Below are 21,792 nucleotides of genomic sequence, written 5' to 3'. Positions count from 1 at the left end.
ATTCATCATTTTTCATAAATTCAAATAACAGGAGAACTAGGGAGAAATTGGCATTTAGCAAATGATTTCTTGCTTATGCTGTTGTGTTCCATTTCTCTGTATCCATTTATGGAGAGAATGATGTACATATCAAAGGTGGCAAAGTATATAAAAGAACCGGTGTTCCTAAAACTTAAGTGATTTATGGACCTCTTTATTTAAAGGAAAAAATTTCTCATAAATCCCCAGTACTGATTTCAATATTTTTATTATGAAGTAGCTTAAATATGCCTGAACATAAAACTAGGTATAAACTCCTTATGCTTCAAGCTTTTATATAACTATAAAACAATGACAAATTTATAGAGCAAATTCAGACAAAACTATAAAACCAATAAAATTCAAATTAATGTTAATTAAATGTGACAGATAATTTTTTACTATAATTAAATCTCTCTTTGAAAATGTGATTATTATTCTGACAGCTAAAGTGCCAGTTATTTTCAGATCTGTGTCAACTCAATTCTCCCTCCACTTCCCTATATTTGAATCTTCCTTCATATTAAGTACCTTTATTTGGCAGGAATGCATGGTTTAGTTTTTAATTCTGCCTTATTTATTTTTCTTATTTGGCCTTGATGATTAAAATCGTACCATTTGGTGCCCAAGTGGATCAGAAACATAAATGCAAATCCATTTTGGATGAAGTAAGAAGTGTACTTAGTGCCTAGTTGCGTATGGGGCATGTTTCCGTTTGCTAATGCTGCCGTTATGCAAAATACCAGAAATGGACTGGCCTTTATTAAGGGGATTTATTAGGTTACAAGTTTATAGTTCTCAAATTATTAAAGTGTCCCAACGAAGGTATCAACAAGAGGATACCTTCACTAAATAAAGGCCAGTGGCGTCTAGAACACTTCTGTTAACTCTTCCCTGCTAGCATGTGGCTGGCATCTGCTGGTCCTTTGCTCTCAGGTTCTGGTTTCAAAATGGCTTTCTCCAAAACGTCTCTGGGCTTCTGTCTCTCTTAGCTTCTCTCTCTCAGCTCCTGTGCATCTTTGTTTGTTTTCCCAGGAACTTTCTTTCTAAGCGTCTGGGGGTCCTCTCTTAGCTTCTCCGGGGCAAACTCTAGGCTAACATCTCCAAACATCTTCCTGTCTGCATCTCTGAGCATCACCAAGTGTCAGCGTCTGTGTCAGCTCCTGAGCTCTCTTAAGTTCTCCAGTGAGCTAATCAAGACCCACCCTGAATGGGCGGGGTCCACACCTCCATGGAAATAATTTAATGAAAGGTCTCGGCCACACTTGGGTGAGTCAATCTCCATGGAAACACTCAATCAAAAGGTTCCACCCTAATCAAAAGACTAATAAGTCTGCCCCCACAAGACTGCATTAAAGAACATGGCTTTTGTGGGGAACATAATCGATTCAAACCAGCACAGGGCAGTGGGGGAAAGACAGCAGCTAGAGGAACCTGCAGTATTGGGTTTCACATTTGGGGTGAGAATGAATGGTGCCACTCAACAAAATATGGAACAAAGTAGGTTGTAGGGGCTGATGATTAGTTTGAGACTTAGGTTTCTAGCATGGTATACCAGATACTTTAATACACCTCCCCACTGAAAAAGAACTGTATTTTGGGTAAAACATTTTTAATGTACTTCTGGGTTTATGGGAATTTAAGATAGCTTCAGTCTCCCCTTTTGGTTAGACAAACCAACCATCAAAAGGTAAGGCGGGAGCTTTGCCTGGAAGCAGACAAAATATATAAGTTGCCTCAAAGGCAAATGCTGATAACAGCAGTGTCCTTGAAGACTTAAGCCTTGAGTTAAGTGGCAAGGTAAAGGAGCCTTCATTATACAAAGACCTGTAAAAGGAGAATAAAGTGACACCAAACACCTGGTGCCCCATAGTTTCTGGCTCAAGCAGACGTGAATCCTGGACAGGATTCCAGGTTTAGGACCTAGGATTCTGTTACGATCAAAGAGCTCCAAAGCAAAGAAAGACCATCAGAAGTTAGAGTCAGCAGAAAGAAATAAAAGGCAAAAATAGATTTAGAACCCTGAGGACCTTAGGTTTGGGATTGACTGATACAAAATATAAAATAGCTATATTTGAAATGTTTTAACAAGTAAAATACGTAATCACAAGTAAGTGCAAATAACTAGATAATAAAAATTGGACAGGCAGATTTTAAAACAAAATCTAAGGAAGAATGTAACTGTTAACATAAAAACTCAGTAGATCAGATTGAACAACACTGAAGAGGGAATTTATGAACTCAAAAAAAGTTTGAAGAATTAACTAGAAAGCAGCCTAGATGAAAAAAAATGTGAAAGTGCAGTTGAAGGATAAAAAGGCTAAATGAGATCTATTCAGAGTCCCAGAAGGTAAAGATAAAGTTTTGAAGAAAGAGTATGTATTTCCTGATATTAGAACCATACCTTTTACTGATCTTAAGTTGTAAGATAATTAAAATAACTCTGCAGACCTGACCAAATACTTCTTCAGTGCTCTAAATAGACTAGAATTAATATATGATTTTCACAAACACCTCAACTTTCAGAATTCATTACTGAGCTTTGGGAATTGAGAACTGCATTAAAAACCTTAAAGCCTGTGATACATTATTGAGTAGTCATGACTTCTTAAAATAGAGAGCAAAAAGGAGACTGTTAGCTTACTAAAGCTCACCAGATCAGAACCCTAATGTAAACTATGGACTATAGATAATAGTATAATTATAATAATATTGTTTCATCATTTATAACAAAAGTATCACACTAATGCAAAATAGTAGGGAGAACTGTGGGTGAGGTGTCATACATGGGAACAGTATATTTTCTGCATGATTTTTCTGTAAACCTACAACTTCTCTAATTAAAAAAACAAAGGCATTTAAAAAGGGCATAATAGTTCTTACCTCAGAATCAATGCGAGGATTAATGGAAAGCATTTGGCAAAACAGTTACCTATTATTACTATAAAAATATTCCAATACTTTTTTTCAATAAGGAAATACAGTAAATCAGTGGTTCACAACCAGGGCTGTGCATGACCATCATTTGGGGACAGTTAAAAACTATAGATTTCCAGGCACTACCCCAGACCTACTATGTCAGAGTATCTGGGCTTTGGATATTGTGTTTTTCATAGGAACCCCAGTTTCGGAACCTTTGCTTTGAATAGCATTAATTAGCATTTTGGTAAGTTTTACCTGGATATTGACTTTCTTCCTCGCTAAACAATATTTTGAACATCTACTCTTTGTATTTGTTAATTACCTTATGTGAAATTTTCAGGTTATTGATCCCAGAGAGTTGTCTTCTATATCTCCCTTTAGGTTTGTCTTTCCCCCCTGTCCTCATTCCTCTCCCCAGTCCTGTATTGAATTTTTGAACAGCAGAGTTGACTGTATCCTCGACAGCCTACTTCTCAGAACTTCTTCTTTTAAATAAAACATTGTTTTTTAGAAGCTTTGCTAAAGCAGGCATTTGGCATGTTAAAATTGAACTTGTGTTTCGTTTCTAAAATAAATCAACTTTTTTTTACCCCTTTAAAAATGAGTGTGGGAAATGCTTCTAAAATAACTGATATTCCCCTTGTTAAAACTGGGGTTGTTATTGGATGGATTCCAACATATGTGCTTTTTCCTTGGAGGGAAAAAGATGCAGGGGGAGTGTTCCTACTTCATTCCAAAACACACACACAAATTATAATCCCTCAAACCAAAGTCAGGAGAGCCTTTCATATAGTGGCAGTTGTTTGGTATATTGTAAATTGTGTCCTAGACAGTAAAATAAGCAACAAAATGTTTATTGTATTTAGATCAATTAAAATATTCCTATTAACTTTTGCATTTGGTTATTTTCGTTAAAAAAATCATTGTATTTTAGCAAAAGCAGCAGTGCAGTTTAGTATATATTTCACATGAATAAGGAATGACTGGAATGTCAGCTCCATTGGGGCAGAAACTTTGTTCATGGCTAAATCCCCAGCTCCTAGAATAGTGCTTTGCACACAGTGAGTGTTCAGTAAATATGTACTAACTGAATGAGCTAACAATTAAGCAACTGAAACTATACGACACATCTACCACTTCTCACTGATGAGTGTCCTCAGGGGCTTGTTATAGAGGTAATTTTACCTGAAATTTGTCTGGTGTTCGATTAGGGGCCACCTCCACAAAAATCACTTTAAGCAGTTACCTATAAAATAGGTCCTTGCAGGTAGGGACTACTTCTCATTCATGGCTGTGTCCACATTGCAGTACCTGGCACATAGCAGTTTCTTAGTAAATATTTGTTGAATTAATACATAGTGCTTTCACGTTTGATTTAATTGTCTTGAAAAACCAATTAAGATCCACAATATTGATAAATTTACATCTTGAGGTTGGTTGATAGTATATCATCCCAGTTTTACAGACAATGGAACAAAGATTAAAGGGGCTAAAGGTGGTTTTCCTTGAAAGCTTGGATCCTAAGGAGCAGAGCTGGGACCACAACCTTATTTGTTGATTTCTTCATCCCTTGTTCTTTTTAGAACAGTCTTTAAAACAGTAGTAAACTTAAGTTATCCCTCCTCTCCCACTTGAAACCCTCTTTACTTGTAGAGGTAACAGAAGTTACTGTGTAAAGTCTTTTCCAAATTGCCATAGTGTCTTCATTCTCAGACACGAACTGTTGTGTGCTGGTTTGGGTTTTTCATAATAATAGTTCTTTTTCAGTGGCCTGTGATGGATAACTATGATAGGTTCTTTTGGGAAAATTTTTTTTTTAAAAATTAGCCATCATTATTTCAAACAATTTATATTCTCATCTCTTAAACATTTTAAGAAAGTTTTTAAAGTCAAATTCCAAAGCTGTGAGAAGGATGTTCTACAACAAATTCTTACCTTGTCTGCCTGGTCATTTTGAGATAGAAATTTCAGCAGTGCTGAATTGACTCAGATGATATTAACAGAATTAGGCTCAGGGAGGAGAAACCTTCCTTGTGACATTAGAAAAAGGAGGGGAAAAATGCTAGCCGAGCATTAAGATTCTTAAACAGGAGCAACTTCTGACTGCACATTTTGTCAAAGCTGTTTACTGAAGTCAGAGACCAAATAACACATTGCCAAGCTCCAAGTAAGAAAGAAGGATTTCAGAATCTTTTAATCTGATTTCTGTTTAGTCTTCTATTTATAATTTGGTGACTACAGCAAGATTTTATCCAGTTTGTGATTAGCAAGTAGGTCAGAGTTCATTCTACCAGACTGCTAAATTTAGACTTAGCTATCATTATTTTACAAATGATTTTTAAAGCATTCCTTGAAAAATTCCCACCACAGAATTTTGATTTCATTGTGAAATATCAACAAGAATTTAATTTCTTTTGCCCTCTGTGGACAATAACTTTTAGTATCAGAACTGAGGATAAAAGAATAAACTGCCGATATCACGTTTCCTCCAGCATCCAGCAATGAAAATATATGGTGGGGATTTCAGGAGCAGTTTTGGGTAGAAGAAATGCATTTTCACTATAGTCTGGCTTCTCAGATGAGGCAGGACAGAGCCATTGTTTTCTTTCGGGCTGTTACAAAGTGGGATCACATCATCCCACAATGCGGCTTTTTCTATTTGCAGTTTCACAGTTCATGCCTTTGTTGTCCTGCCCCACAGTGGGGAAGGGGTGACAAAGAAGCAAGCTCAATAAGGGCCTTTCAGAGCTTTTCTGGGTTTGTCCTTACCATCTGTCCTCTTCTCTCCCCTTGCTTTTCAGGCTATTCACATTATTTTGTTAGAATCTTAGGTTTCTGATAGGGGTGACATGGACACTATAGAGAAATGAAGAAGTAGTGGAGGGAAGCACATATTTAATTGTGACGAAAAGAGAAAAATCCTGCTTACTCTCTTAAGCTTGTGTTGAACATATGATATGAAGGTTTTTTTTTGTTTTTTTTTTTTTTTTTTAATTTTAGCAGTGGGTGATGGTTGTTTTCTTAATTTTCTTTTAATTGTATATATGCCATTTTTAAAAACATTTTATTTTGAAACACTTTCAATTGTATAGGATCGTGACAAAAATAATAGAAATCCCATACAGAGAATTCCAACATATCCCTATTCCCCCTGATACCCAGATCCACCAGTTTTAACATTTTGCCATATTTGCTTTCTTTCTTTCTCTTTCTTCCTATCTGTCTGCCTGCCTGCCTGTCTGTCTGTCTGTCTTCTGAACACTTGAGTGTAGTTTGCATACATCATGCTCCTTGAACACTTAATACTGCCATGTTTGTTTCCTGAGAACTTATGTGCAGTTATCAAGTTCAAGAAATTTAGCAATGAAATAAAGCTCACAGTCTAGATTCCAATTTTTAAATATGTCCCAACAGTGTCCCTTAAAGCTCTTTCTCTTCCCTTGCTAGATCCCATTCAGGATCATGTATTGCATTTGATTGTTATTGTCTCTTTAGTTGTTCCTCTTTCTTCTTTTTTTAAGTTGTGGGAACATATATGTAACATAAAATTGCCCTGGAGATCTTTATTTCTTCATGCAGCTTTGATCTATTGTCTATTGTCCTTTCCTTTCATTTTTGCAGAAATCTTTTTAGCATCTCTTGTAGGACCAGCCTAGTGGTGATCAAACCCCTCAGCTTTTGTTTATCTGGAAATGTCTTAATCCCTCCTTCAGTTTTGAAAGACAGTTTTGCAAGATATAGAATTCTTGTTTGGCAATTTTTTTGCTGTCGGCACTTTAAATATGTCCTTCTTGTGTCCTTGGTTTCAATGAGAAATTGGCATTTAGTCTTATTGAGGTTTCCTTGTGTGTGACATATTGCTTCTCTCTTGTGACTTTCAGATTTCTCTATCTTTGGCTTTTGACAGTTTTATTATAATATATTGCATCATGGGTCTGTTTGGGTTTATAGGAGTTCATTCAGTGTCTTAGATGAATATTCAGGTCTTTGTTAAATTTGGGAAGTTTTCAGCCATTATTTCTTTGAATAGTCTCTCTGCCCCTTTATCTCTTTCTCCTCCTTATGGGTCTACTATAATGCTTATATTGGTACACTTGATGGTATCCCACAGATTTCTCAGGCTCTGATTTTTCGTTTTTTCTTCTTTCTGTTCCTAAGACTGAATGATTTCAATTTTCTTATCTTGAGGTTTTCTGATTGTCTCTTTTGGCAGCTCCAGTCTGTTTTTGAACCCCTCTAGGGAATTTTGAATTTCTGCAGCTATGGTCTTCAGCTTTGTTTGGTTCCTTTTCGTAATTTCCATTTCTGTATTGATATTCTCTTTGTGTTCATCTGTTGCTTTCCTGATTTCCTTTAGTTCTTTGCTCATGTTTTTCTTTAGCTCTTTGAGCATATTCAGGACATTTTTAAAAAGTCTTTGTCTGGGATATCACAGGTCTGATCCTCCTCATTGAAGGTTTTTAATGCTTTAATTTTCTCCTTTGCCTGGGCCATTGTTTCCTGTTTTTTGTATGTTTTGTAATCTTTTGTTAAAATCTGGACATTTTGATATTTTAGTGTCTTATTGTTGGAATTTAGACTTTGAGGCATCTGTTCCTTAAGCTTGTATCCAGCTAGTGTTATGACAGAGTTTTCCTTGAATGCCAAGAGTTAACAGACACAACAACAAAAAAACACAAAAGAAATTAAAACAAACAAACAAACAAAAAAACACCACCTTTCCCAGTACTTTCAGATTGCCCTGTGCTAGTGCTCTCCTTCAGGGCTTAACCATATATGAGTTTGGAGAATAGCTCCAGGTTAGAACATGGGGCCACTCTGGTACTTTCTCTACATGACTCTTGTTTTGGGCATGAACTTGTGACTCTAGGAATTGCACCATCTCCACAGATATGAATGTCCCCTCTTCACAAGGAAACAGTTTCCTCACTGTCCTGAACACTGTACTGCGTGTCCTACAGATAGCAATCCATTGCCCGAGGCAACAAGAGCTGACTGCTGTCTCACAGCATCCTATAGGATTGCTTGGTGAGCTGCCTTCTGCATGTAGGGCAGGCTGGTGTTGTGATTCTCTCAGGCCACCACCAGAGCGACTGGACCAGATATATGTGCTTCTAGTATATGTTTGTGAGTGTTACTCTGCTCTATCCAGAACCAAGACAAGGGATCTGCACTGGGAGCTCAGGCCTGGTGAAAGGTAGGGGAGGTGCCAACCAGGGTGCCAGGAAATCCCACTGCTTTTAAGTAGATGACTTTTTTTTTTTTTTTTTTTAACTTGGCTCTTACCCTGTTATTGTACTCCTTTAACTGTTTTCTGAAACTTTAAGAAAGATGTTACTTCCAGTTCTTGCTGGTTGTTCAGAGCTTTCATAGTGATAGAACCCTAAAGCATCTCACTCTGCCCTATTTTCTAAAATTTTGAAACCACTGGGTTTTCTCCCCTAAGACTTGCATCATTTAGGAAGGAAGAGGCCAAGACTCAATGCCATAAATCACTTATTCCCAGCACAGGGCTGGTCAGACATCCCTCTTGTCTCTTATAGGTGGCTAATGTAGGTGTTGTTTTATCTTGTTGAAAACCTTTTCTCTTGTTTTGACCATTGGGACTGTGGTGTTAGCAATGGGACAAGTACTAGGACCAGAAAGCTTCTGGAGTGATGGGCAGTTTTTGTTTAGGATACTTACTGCTTGAGTGCACAGTATAAGCAATGCTTCTTCAACTTAACGTGTTCTGGGCAGAACCACATCCCTTTTATTTAGGCTGGTGTTGAGTCTTTACTTTTTTTCCTGTATGAATTTCATTTTTGTGGAACAAATGTCTGTCTCATTCTTCTGGTTGTGTTAGTATGAATTTAACATGTGCATGTACTTCATGCAAACCTTTATTTTGACGATTGCATGTTGATAAGTCATGGTGGTGAAAAGCGTGCTTGTTCAAGGTGGCGGCACGTGATCTGGACTTGAACTCCCATCCCTACTCTGCTGGCTGTGCAACCTTGGAAAAGACAATTTACCTCTTTGGGCATTAATGACCTCATCTATAAACAGACAGTGTTGGGGGCTTCTTGGAGTGGTGGATTGCCAAGTCCCCCATTGTTAAAATCTACCTGTGTGTTTTGTGTTTTTTGGGGTCTAAGGGTATTAGAAATGGAATGTTCATTAGGGACCATGCTTCTGAGAAACCATTAAGTAACACAAGGAGGAAGGCTTTCAATTAAGTGATAATTCTGTGGCATGGCTAGTGATTGTTAGTGAGTTTAGAAAAGGTTGTGATCCTAAAGGATACAGTATTAAAAGAGGGAAATAACTATGGGGTATTCTCCTTCCCTTTTTTTGTGGCAAGTTTGCAGAATAAGAAATCACTATTTCTTACTTCTAGGGAAATGTTATTCAACCCTGGAGGTGTTATTGGACACTTGGGTTTTGAACTTTTAAGTTAAGATTGAATAAGTTCAGATAAACAAACACTTCTTAATCTATTAGCTCTTGTTCAGATAAGAGATAACCAAAACATCAGGCTAATATAGTATGGGTGCCCCATTTCTGATTTGGTTTCCTATACTCTTAAAAAACTTAATTTTGAAAAGTTCTAATCCTACAAGCAATATGTATTAATTGTAGACAATTTGGAAAATATTAAGAAGGATAATTTCATGACTCAGAAATGGCTGTTCACATTTCAGTGCCTTTGTGTTATAGGCACAAATTTTGTAGAACAATATTGGGATCATACCGCTCATATATGTAAGCTGACATCTTGCTGTTTTCTTGTCATGTTCCTTTTGAGATTATTTTTGAGACTGAGGTTTCAAATGAAGGTAGAGTTAATGTAATATTATGCTTGGCACACTTTGATGGGTTCTGTATAGACTTAGAAATAGAATTGTGGACCTAGTTTCTGAAAATAACATTTGTCCTGTTGTCTCTTGAATAGACTTTCAACGTTCAGCATATATAAATACATATAGATGATGTATGGCTATTACTTCAGTTAACAAATGGAGACTTCTTAGTTTATTAGTCCTTGTTGTTCACTGATTGCTTTTATAAGATTCTCTCATTTGAGTTTCCTGTGGCAGAATTGCTTGCTGCAACATCTGTAAGCATAAGATATTTTAACACCATATTTTTCTGGAAGCTTTGATTCATCAAGCTCGAGTGTGGTAGCCAGTGTGGGCCAGGCCACACATTTGGCAAGTAACAGAATACTTCAGAGACTCCTTTTGCCTGGATATATTATACATTTGGTAATATTAATGGTTCACTTGTTGAATATTGATTTTGTTTATCGTTTCCTCTATTAGGAAATGAAAGATTATTAGTTTCCCCTTTGGATTATTTAGTCTATCAATTTTTCTGGTACCCCATTTACACTGTGTTGTAGATAGATTCTAAACCCTGAACCACATTAGAATTTTGTTGTGGCCCTCCTTCTGTGTTTTTTGGTGGCGTCCTTTGAAGTCCTGAAATATTTTAAAATTTGATTGAGATTAAATCTGGGTTTCATTTTACTTTTTTAAAACATATTGAGCAAGTTAATTTTCTGTTCAAGTTCCTAAGGGTAATTCTTCCAGCCCTTTATGTCCCAAGAATTCAGACTGAGCCTTGCCAGAACATTCCTGTGGTTTTTCCACAGGGCAGATCAGTGTGTTCATGAAATTTTAGTTGTAGCTTGTGTTTTATGCGGTTAATAAAAACATCTGCCTTTAATTTTCCACAAACAGAGCAAAATCATTTGGTCAAACCTTTTCAATAATGATTCAATATTTCAATCCTCCCCTAAGAATAGCCCAAACTTGTCTTTAGGACTCCCTATAAACTGCTGATTTTAAACATTTGGAAGATGTTTGGGGTTATTTTGCCAAATATAAACTCTTGAGAAAGAGGGAAAATTTGTGAATGTGAATCCTTATAATGGCTTCTGGCCTTTGCCCCCCAGGTTGGAGCGGCTGTGGGTGAGCTGCTGAGGTCGGGAGACAAGCATGCTGTGGTCGGATCTGCCCTGCTGGGGAACAGAGACATTTGCTGGATGGAAATCCACAAAAGAAAGCTCCTGTGAAAACCTGAGACGGACGATAATCTAAGCAAAATCAGGTCTGTGTACTTTAAGAACGGCTGGATAAAGTGTATTGGGCTGGATCAGAAAAAGTGGTTGTATTCATTCTATGAAGTGTTTTGGGGACAACCCAAACTAATTATTCCCAGTTGTTTGAGCGATTCCTAATCTCCTATCAATGGCAGACACAACCTTCTGTGTCTAGTGTATTGTATTCTTTTCCTTCTCTTCCTTCTCCCCTTCCTCCCTCTCTCTTCCCCTCCTCTCAGAGAATAGAGAAAGATCTTCAGCACAAGTGTGTCAAAAGCCCCAACCAGAGGCCCTGTAACAACCTCAAAGAACTTGGCTTCATTTTGGAGAGAAAACAGTATCCCTCTCATGAACTTGTACTGGTGTTGAGTTGCATTCAAATATTTGCCCTTCTTTCTGTCTTCAGTTATGAAGGGTGGGTCATGGAGACCTGCTGTTTTTCGTGGGGTACTTCTGACTATGTCCCCCTGGTTTGCTTGGCAAGATTTTGTTTACTCTTGTCTCTTCCAAAACAAAAGCTAACAACACTTGCCGTTTTTGGTCATATGTAATTTGCATTAAGAATTATTTATATAGAACAGGGGAAGAGAAATTTCCCGAAAATAATAGGACTATAAATAAACGCAAGTTTGCCTTACTGTGGACCAGAAGAATAGCATGCACAACCCCACATGTGGCAGTAAGGTAGGAAATAACATACGTTGAGACAGTATATTGTATAGGGACAGGCACTGTAAACCATTTCTGTTGGATAGTCAAAGGGTAACTCAGCATTTATATACCTGACACATAATAAGCAGTTAATCAATGTTTGTTAGAAGAGAGTCAACAGTCTTGAGAACTTATGAAGTAGCGAACATCTGTTATCTTTGCCAGCCCAGTATCATTTCCCCTTATTAATAAAGTAGCCAGATTTTCTCTGGACAGCCACTCCTGCCTCACTTTCAGCCTTTGTCGTTATAGGAGGTGACTCTGCTGATTAATTATGGGCATGCGCTTTAAGCTTGTTGAGTCAGGGTCACAATCAGTTTAGAGATGGACCCCACTGCTTGTGGAAACCATTGGAAGCAAGTTTTTCCTTGTTGTAGGTTTGTTAAGCTGGAGCTGCTAGTTGCTGTTTTGTTAACACTTGGAGAAAGCCTATCTGAGAATGGGGCCAACACTAAGGAAATCAGAGCTGGGGGCTGGAGGAAAGGAGCTGGGAGGAGGGACACACGCACACACATTCGCTCACAAACAACTTATGGTCCTGGATGCAGCAGTGTCTAAAGCTAGAATCTCCCTTTAAACCTCCCTATTCGGTTAGCTACTTAATTTGAGTTAGGGGTCTCAACCAAAACCATCGTGATTGGTAATGCCTTCTGTGTGTGAGGTCTGAGTATAATAATGACTGTGGCCATGATTGGTAATTTCCTCTGGGGTCTGAGTAGAAAATGCCTGTGACATCCTCAGGGAGCTCACAGTATACAGGATAGGCCAGGCAGGTATTAAACCAGCCAACACTGTAAAAAATACTTCACTAGAAGTAGGAAAAAGTTGTGTGGGGTGGAGAAGGAGTTATGAATTCTGCTGGGTGATGGAGAGATTAGCAGGGATGGCTATTGGGGAAGGTTGGGGAAGGTTTTAAAAAGGTGGAAACTTTTAGTTTGACAGATTAAAAGACAGATCTACTATTTTAGCACTTACCTGGGAGCAATCAAATTAGACTGTACCATTAGCACTATCTTGGGGGAAAGGTAGCCAAAGGTGAATCAGAGAAAGTGAGAAGATAAGAAGTACTTTTGTGTACAGAGAGGAAGAGAATTGCCTGTATCTTGGAAAAATGTGATGTGAATTTTCTCTGTCTGAGGCCATCTGATTGCCTCCTCCAAAACATAGTTGAAATGATACTTTCTGCATCTATGGAATGAGCTTAACAATTTGTTTAGCCTTTTTCTAGAGCAAATAATTTATGCATAACCTAAGATTTATGTTCTCTGAAATTAATTATCTGTTAAAATGCTCTAATTCTTAAAGTTTTTTGTTGCCCATTTCCCCAGTTTATTTTCTTATGAGAAACCCCATGGTTTGCATTTTCATTTTAAATACTCAGAATATTCTTCTTGCCAACCAAAAGCTTCTGAGAGTATTGCTTTCTGTTTTCCTTGGTAAAAATTCTGAAGCTTTTTTCCCTCGGAATTTTTATTTTATTCTTAAGTTTGTAAGGAGAAAAGAAAAATCCCTCTTCAATTTAAAACACTATTTATATTATTTGATATTTCTGGTTCTTATCAATATTCATGTATCTACAAAGTTGTAATCAGTAGGTATATAACTCTCCTTTTTAGTTTATCTCCTTTATTTACTTAACATTTTTTTGCAACTACCCAATCCACATACTTATCAAAAACCGATTATATTCTAAAAGCAGTTTTGGAGATCATTTTTATCATTTATTAAGATAGAATTTCCATTTTTAGATTCATCTCATTGCTGGTAGATTTTTTTCTTTAGAAATGATTGTTGCCTCATTATACGCTGAGTCTATTATATGAATGTAGTAGACATAATAGTCTAACATTTAGAAGTAAAAAAAAATGAGTATTTTAGGGCTTCTGCAAGACTTTTGGTCTGTTGGGAAATCAAAAGAAGAATCTGAAATAATAAGTTCTAAAAATTCATAAATAATGACCCCTTGATCATTAATTGCTTTTTTCTTTTTAGTTATACTTATGCACACAAATTCAATAATCACCTTCCAGAATACTGTATCACTTTCCAGTTCAGCTGATACATTGTATAAATATGTACACACATATAAGAGCCCCAATATGTGTGTTCATATATATCCCCAATCCCAAATTTAAAGACGGACTTTTGTCCTCTTAAAAATTTAAAGATTGTTACATGATTCATATAGTTATTAAATTTCATTACTACTCACTATCTTTAAATGTGTTTGAACAACACGTTTTTTAATGAAGGAAAAATAGGGTTTAGACTTTGGGACCATTTTTAAAGAAATGTGCTTAATTCAATTTCTTTCTTTTTGGGTCTGGAAGGAAAGAAAACTTTCCAGAACCTTTAGTTAAAGCAAATTGCAGATAAGGAAGGTAATTTCAGAGCTTGGCTAGTAGTAGAGTCTTGGTATTTACTGTAAATTCAATTGTTTGAGGAACAGCCAAATGAGAGGTTATCAGAAAACTGTCCAGAGTTTATTTTAACACCACAGCTGCTGTTCTCATCAAAACTTCAGTTGGTTTTCTAAGCAGAATTCTGAGTGTCAATTAATTTGAAACATTTCTGTCTTTTATGTTATACTTTATCATCAGTATTTTTTATAAAATGGCTTTATTGAGATATTATACACATACCATAAAATTCACCCTTTTAAAATATACATTTCAGTGGTTTTCAGAGTTGTACAACCATTATCACTAAATTCCAGAACATTTTCATTATTCTAAAAAGAAACCCCCCATCCTTTTGCAGTCACTCTCTATTCCTTCCTCCCTGCAGCCCCTGTTAACTGCTACTTGCTGTCTCTGTGGATTTGCCTTTTCTAGGCATTTCATATAAATGGAATCATACAATATGTGGCTGTTTGGGTCTGGCTTCTTTCACTTAGTATAATGTTTTCAAGGTTCATCCATGTTGTAGCATGTAGCAGTACTTCAGTCCTTTTTATGGCTGTGAATATGTGATATACCACATTTTTAATCATTCATTGGTTCATGGACATTTGGATTATTTCCGTCTTTGGCTATTATGGGTAATGCCGCTGTAAACATTCATGTACAAGTTTTTATGTGAACTTTATGTGTTTTCATTCTCTCAGGTATATACCTAGGATTTGCTGGATCATTTGGTAATTCTTTTTAACTTTTTGTGGAACTGTCAAGCTGTTTTCCATAGTGGCTGCAATATTTTACAATGTATGTGGGCTCCATTATTATTATTGTTATTATTATTATTATTAATTATTGTTATTGCTATCTGTTCCAGTTTGCTAAAGCTGCTGAAAATGCCAGATACCAGAAATGGATTAGCTTTTAAAAAGGGGGTTTATTAGTTCACAGATTTACAGTTCTGAGGCCATAAAAGTGTCCAAATTAAGGCATCAAGAGATAGATACCTTCTCTGAGGAAAAGGTCCATGGTATCCAGAACACCTCTATCAGCTGGGAAGGCACGTGATTGGTGTCTGCTGTTCTTCTGCTCCCGGGCTGCATTGCTTTCAGCTTCTGATTCCAGTGGCTTTCTCCTTAAGTGTCCCGGCCCGCGGGACGATCAACGGAGGCTCCAAATCCTGTGAGGGAGGAATGGTATGGGACAAGAGACATGAGGAATGACAGCAAGACAGGTTTCTGATCAAGCTGCAAAACTTTATTGAAGAGGCAGAGCATATATACTCTAGGAGAAGGGGAAGTGGCTAGCAAGGGCTCGTGGCGGTCTAGGATTGGTGGCTGCTGTTGCTAGGGCGGATGGCAGATGTAGGGTTAGCATTTTTGGCGCGAACTAGCGCTTTTGGTGCGAACTACTTCCATAAAGAAGGCTGAGGGTAACTTAAGCTATTGTTGTATCAGCCCTGGCGGCCATGTTGCACATCTCCGGCATAGCTGAAGGTGGACTTCATGCATGCTACCTTAATCGCCCTCTACACTTAAGTGTCTGTGGGTTCTCACTTAGCTTCTCCTGGGCAAACTCTGGGCTTCATCTCTTAGCTTAGCATCTTCAAACTTCTTTCTGTCTGCATCTCCAAGTGTCTAAGTCTCTGTTGGCTCTGGGGATTTTCTAAGTGTCTCTTCAAAATGTTTCTGCCTTTTATCCTCTTACAGAGGATACCAGTAAACTAATTAAGGCCCACCTTGAATGGGCAGGGCCACACCTCCTTGGAAATAATCTAATCAAAAGGTCCCACCCACAGTTGGGTGAATCGCATCTCCATGGAACCACTCAATCAAAAGATCCCACCCACAATAAGTTGGCATCTACCAGAGTGAGTCAAAAGAACACAGGGTACACAACAGTCTCAAAACAGCACACCTTTCTAGTGGTTGTGAAGTGGTATCTCACTGTGGTTTTACTTTGCTTTTCTCTGTTGACTAATGGCAGTACTCGTCTTTTCATATGTTGATTAGTAATTCCTATGTATTCTTTGGAGAAATGTCTGTTCAGATCTTTTGTCCATTTTTAAATTTTTTTTTTTTGTCTTATTATTGCATTGTAAGGGTTCTTTATAATTTCTGGATATGAGGCCCTTATTGGATATATGATTAGCAAATACTTTCCCCAGTCTCTGCATTCTTTCACTTTTTAATGGTGTCTTTTGAAGTATATAAGTTTTTAATTTTAATAAAGTTCAGTTAATCAATTTTTTATTTCAATATTCATTATTTTGATGTGTTTCTAAAAACTCTTTGACTCACCCAAGATCTAGAACTTTTGTTGCTTATCTCTTACATTTAGATCTGGAATCCATTTTGAGTTAATTTCTGTATATAATGTGAGATAAGGGTTTAGGTTCATTTTTTTTTTTTTTTTTTAATCATTATTTTATTGAGATATATTCACATACCACGCAGTCATACAAAACAAATCTTACTTTCGATTGTTTACAGTACCATTATATAGTTGTACATTCATCACCTAAATCAATCCCTGACACCTTCATTAGCACATACACAAAAATAACAAGAATAATAATTAGAGTGAAAAAGAGCAATTGAAGTAAAAAAGAACACTGGGTACCTTTGTCTGTTTGTTTCCTTCCCCTATTTTTCTACTCATCCATCCATAAACTAGACAAAGTGGAATGTGGTCCTTATAGCTTTCCCAATCCCATTGTCACCCCTCATAAGCTACATTTTTATACAACTGTCTTCGAGATTCATGGGTTCTGGGTTGTAGTTTGATAGTTTCAGGTATCCACCAACAGCTACCCCAATTCTTTAGAACCTAAAAAGGGTTGTTTAAAGTGTGCATAAGAGTGCCCTCCAGAGTGACCTCTCGGCTCGTTTTGGAATCTCTCTGCCACTGAAGCTTATTTCATTTCCTTTCACATCCCCCTTTTGGTCAAGAAGATGTTCTCCGTCCCACGATGCCGGGTCTACATTCCTCCCCGGGAGTCATATTCTACGTTGCCAGGGAGATTCACTCCCCTGGGTGTCTGATCCCACGTAGCGGGGAGGGCAGTGATTTCACCTTTCAAGTTGGCTTAGTCAGAGAGAGAGGGCCACATCTGAGCAACAAAGAGGCATTCAGGAGGAGACTCTTAGGCACAAATATAGGGAGGCCTAGCCTCTCCTTTGCAGAACCATCTTCCCAAGGGTAAAACTTATGGTAGAGGGCTCAACCCATCAAACCACCAGTCCCCTATGTCTGTGGTCATGTTAGCAACCATGGAGGTGGGGTAGGCAAATACCCCTGCACTCTCCACAGGCTCCTCAAGGGAGCACTACATCTTTTTTTTTTTCCTTGTTTTTCTTTCTTTCTTTTTTTTTTTTAACTTTCCCTTCTTTTTTAAATCAACTGTATGAAAAAAAAAGTTAAAAAGAAAACAAACATACAATAAAACAACATTTCAAAGAGACCATAACAAGGGAGTAAGAAAAAGACAATTAACCTAAGATAACTGCTTAACTTCCAACATGTTCCTACTTTACCCCAAGAAAGTTACATAATATAGCAACATTTCTGTGAACTTGTTCCTACTATATCCATCAGAAATTAACAGACCATAGTCATTCCTGGGCATCCCCAGAACATTAAATAGCTTATCTGTTCTTCTTGGATTATTGTTCCCCCTTCCTTAATTGCTCTCTATTGCTAGTTCCCCTACATTCTACATTATAAACCATTTGTTTTACATTTTTCAAAGTTCACATTAGTGGTAGCATATAATATTTCTCGTTTTGTGCCTGGCTTATTTCGCTCAGCATTATGTCTTCAAGGTTCATCCATGTTGTCATATGTTTCACGAGATCGTTCCTTCTTACTGCCGCGTAGTATTCCATCGTGTGTATATACCACATTTTATTTATCCACTCATCTGTTGAAGGACATTTGGGTTGTTTCCATCTCTTGGCAATTGTGAATAATGCTGCTATGAACATTGGCGTGCAGATATCTGTTCGTGTCACTGCTTTCCGATCTTCCGGGTATATACCGAGAAGTGCAATCGCTGGATCGAATGGTAGCTCTATATCTAGTTTTCTAAGGAACTGCCAGACTGACTTCCAGAGTGGCTGAACCATTATACAGTCCCACCAACAATGAATAAGAGTTCCAATTTCTCCACATCCCCTCCAGCATTTGTAGTTTCCTGTTTGTTTAATGGCAGCCATTCTAACCGGTGTTAGATGGTATCTCATTGTGGTCTTAATTTGCATCTCTCTAATAGCTAGTGAAGCTGAACATTTTTTCATGTGTTTCTTGGCCATTTGTATTTCCTCTTCAGAGAACTGTCTTTTCATATCTTTTGCCTATTTTATAATTGGGCCGTCTGTACTATTGTCATTGAGTTGTAGGATTTCTTTCTATATGCAAGATATCAGTCTTTTGTCAGATACATGGTTTCCAAAAATTTTTTCCCATTGAGTTGGCTGCCTCTTTACCTTTTTGAGAAATTCCTTTGAGGTGCAGAAACTTCTAAGCTTGAGGAGTTCCCATTTATCTATTTTCTCTTTTGTTGCTTGTGCTTTGGGTGTAAAGTCTAGGAAGTGTCTGCCTCATACAAGGTCTTGAAGATGTTTTCCTACATTATCTTCTAGGAGTTTTATGGTACTTTCTTTTATATTGAGATCTTTGGTCCATTTTGAGTTAATTTTTGTGTAGGGGGTGAGGTAGGGGTCTTCTTTCATTCTTTTGGATATGGATATCCAACTCTCCCAGCCCCATTTGTTGAAAAGACCATTATGGCTCAGTTCAGTGACTTTGGGGGCCTTATCAAAGATCAGTCGGCCATAGATCTGAGGGTCTATCTCTGAATTCTCAATTCGATTCCATTGATCTATATGTCTATCTTTGTGCCAGTACCATGCTGTTTTGGCAACCGTGGCTTTATAATAAGCTTCAAAGTCAGGGAGTGTAAGTCCTCCCACTTCGTTTTTCTTTTTTAGAGTGTCTTTAGCAATTCGAGGCATCTTCCCTTTCCAAATAAATTTGATAACTAGCTTTTCCAAGTCTGCAAAGTAGGTTGTTGGAATTTTGATTGGGATTGCATTGAATCTGTAGATGAGTTTGGGTAGAATTGACATCTTAATGACATTTAGCCTTCCTATCCATGAACATGGAATATTTTTCCATCTTTTAAGGTCCCCTTCTATTTCTTTTAGTAGAGTTATGTAGTTTTCTTTGTATAGGTCTTTTACATCTTTGGTTAAGTTTATTCCTAGGTACTTGATTTTTTTAGTTGCTATTGATTAGGTTCATTTTTGTTAAGCATTTATTTCTGGGCTCGCATTTCTGTTCCTTTAATCTATCTGTCTATACCAGGACCACGCTTAACTAGTACCACACTTAACTTAGGTTTTTGTAATGCAGTTTTTCCATGAAAAGTGTTTTTTCCCCCAAGAAATGGACTTAAGCTGTGCTAAATCTCCATCTGTTTATTGCTGTGTTTCTTTGCCACTTTCCCTCACCATTCTTTTTTTTAATTAGAACAGTTGAAAGTTTACAGAAAAATCAAGCAGAAAGTACCAAGTTCCCGTATACCTCCCTGTCACTTGCAGTTTTTGCTGTTAATGATTTTCTGCATGTGTGGAATCTTTGTTACAATTGATGAAACAATATTATTATGTTATTAACTTTAGACCACTGTTTACATTAATGTTCATTCTTTGTGCTGTACAGTTCTATGGGTTTTTTGTTTGTTTGTTTTTTGGTAACATATATAACCTAAAATTTCCCTTTTCATCCCTTTTCAAATATATAGTTCCATGTTGTTAATTACAGTCTCAAAGTTATACCACCATCACCGTCATACATTCCCCCAATTTTTTCATCACTCCAAACAGAGACTCTGTAACAATTACACATTAGGTTACCATTCTCCCCACCTCAGCCCTGGCAATCTGTATTCTAGTTTATGACTTTACAAATTTGCATATTGTTTATTTCACATAATTGAGACCTTACAGTGTTTGTCCTTTTGTATCTGGCTCATTTCACTCAGCATGGTGTCCTCAAGGTTCATCTGTGTTTGTTGCATGCATCAGAACTTCATTCCTTTTAAGGGCTGAATAATATTCCATTATATGTATATACCACATTTTGTTTATCCATTCTTCAACTGATGGACGCTTGGGTTGCTCCCATCTTTTGGCAATTGTGAATAATGCCACTGTGAACATCAGAATACAAATATCTGTTCAAGTCCCTGCTTTAAATTCATTTGGGTATTTACTGGCTTGTGTGGTAATTCTCTGCTTAACTTTTTGGGGAATTGCCACACTGTTTTCTACAGTGGCTGTACCATTTTACGTTCTCACCAATGATGTATGAGTGTTCCTGTTTCTCCACATCCTGTCCAACAGTTGATACTTTCCGTTTTTTAATAGTGGCCATTCTAGTGGGTGAGTGATGGTGTTTTTTTAGTTTCCTAGCTGATAAATAATATGCAGTGGGTTGGCTTAAACAACGGGAATTTATTTGCTCTTAGTTTGGCTGGGAGAAATGCAAAATTGAGGTGTCATCAAGGCGATACTTTCTCCCAGAAGACTGTGGCATTCTGGGGCTGGCTGCTGGTGATCCTAGGTTCTTGGCTTTTCTGTCATACAACAATGCACATGGCAGCCTCTCCTGGCTTCTCCTTAGTCTTCCACATTCCACTGACTTCCAGCTTCTGGCTGCTCCCTGTGGCTTTATCTCTGTGTGTCTGAATTTCTTCTCCTTTTTATAAGTCCTTTATGGAGTTCATTAATAGGATTAAGACCCATCCTATTTCAGTTGGGCCAAACCTTAATGGAAATAACCTCATCAAAAGATCTATCAAATCAATGGATTCACATCTATATGAATGGATTAGGATTAAGAACATATTTTTCTGGGGCTTACAGCTCCAAGTTTACCACAAATGGTATCTCATTATAGTTTTTATTTGCATTTCCCTAATGGGTAATGATGTTGAGCATCTTTTCATGTATTTATTGGTATTTTGTATAATTTCTTTGGAGAAATGTCTTTTCAAGCCTTTTGCCCATTTTCTATTGAGTTTTCTTTTTATTTTTGAGTTGTAGGAGTTCTTTATATATTCTGGATATTAACCCTTATCGAATATCTGGTTTCCAAATATTTTCTCCCATTCTATAGGTTGTTGTTTTACTTTGTTGATAAAGTGCTTTGATGCACACAAGTTTTTAATTTTGATGAGGTCCTGTTTATCTTATTTTTTCTTTTGTTGTTCATGCTTTTGGTATAAACCCTTAAGAAACCACTACCTAACACAAGGTCCTGAAGATGTTACTTTGTGTTTTCTTCTAGGAGTTTATAGTTTTACTCCTTATATTTAGGTCTTTGATCCATTTTGAGTTAATTTTTATGTATAGTGTGAGATAGGAGTCCACCTTAATTCTTTTGCATATGGAGATCCAGTTCTCCCAGCACCATTTGTTGAAGAGACTGTTCTTTCCCCAGAGTGGACTTGGCACCCTTATCAAAGATCAGTTGGTCACAGGTGTGAGGGTTTATTTCCACACTTCCAGTTCAATTCCATTGGTCTGTTCTGGTGTCATTATCATGCTGCTTTGATTACTGTAGCTTTGTAATAAGTTTTTAAATCTCAAAACC

General features: G+C 37.2%; 1 protein-coding gene across 14 annotated transcripts in view; it reads left to right on the top strand.

Moving 5' to 3' along the window:
• Positions 1–21,792, top strand: part of APBB2 (amyloid beta precursor protein binding family B member 2) — a 447,074-nt gene that overhangs the window by 76,117 nt on the left and 349,165 nt on the right. For all 14 annotated transcript variants that reach the window (XM_037829667.1, XM_037829666.1, XM_037829663.1 and 11 more), the window contains exon 2: positions 10,880–11,034. The gene's annotated coding sequence lies outside the window, so the exon portion shown is untranslated. The remainder of the gene's footprint in view (positions 1–10,879; positions 11,035–21,792) is intronic.

Source organism: Choloepus didactylus, chromosome 3 (assembly GCF_015220235.1).
Source record: "Choloepus didactylus isolate mChoDid1 chromosome 3, mChoDid1.pri, whole genome shotgun sequence".
NCBI classification, from domain to species: Eukaryota; Metazoa; Chordata; class Mammalia; order Pilosa; family Megalonychidae; genus Choloepus; species Choloepus didactylus.
This window is presented reverse-complemented; position numbering and strand designations above follow the sequence as displayed.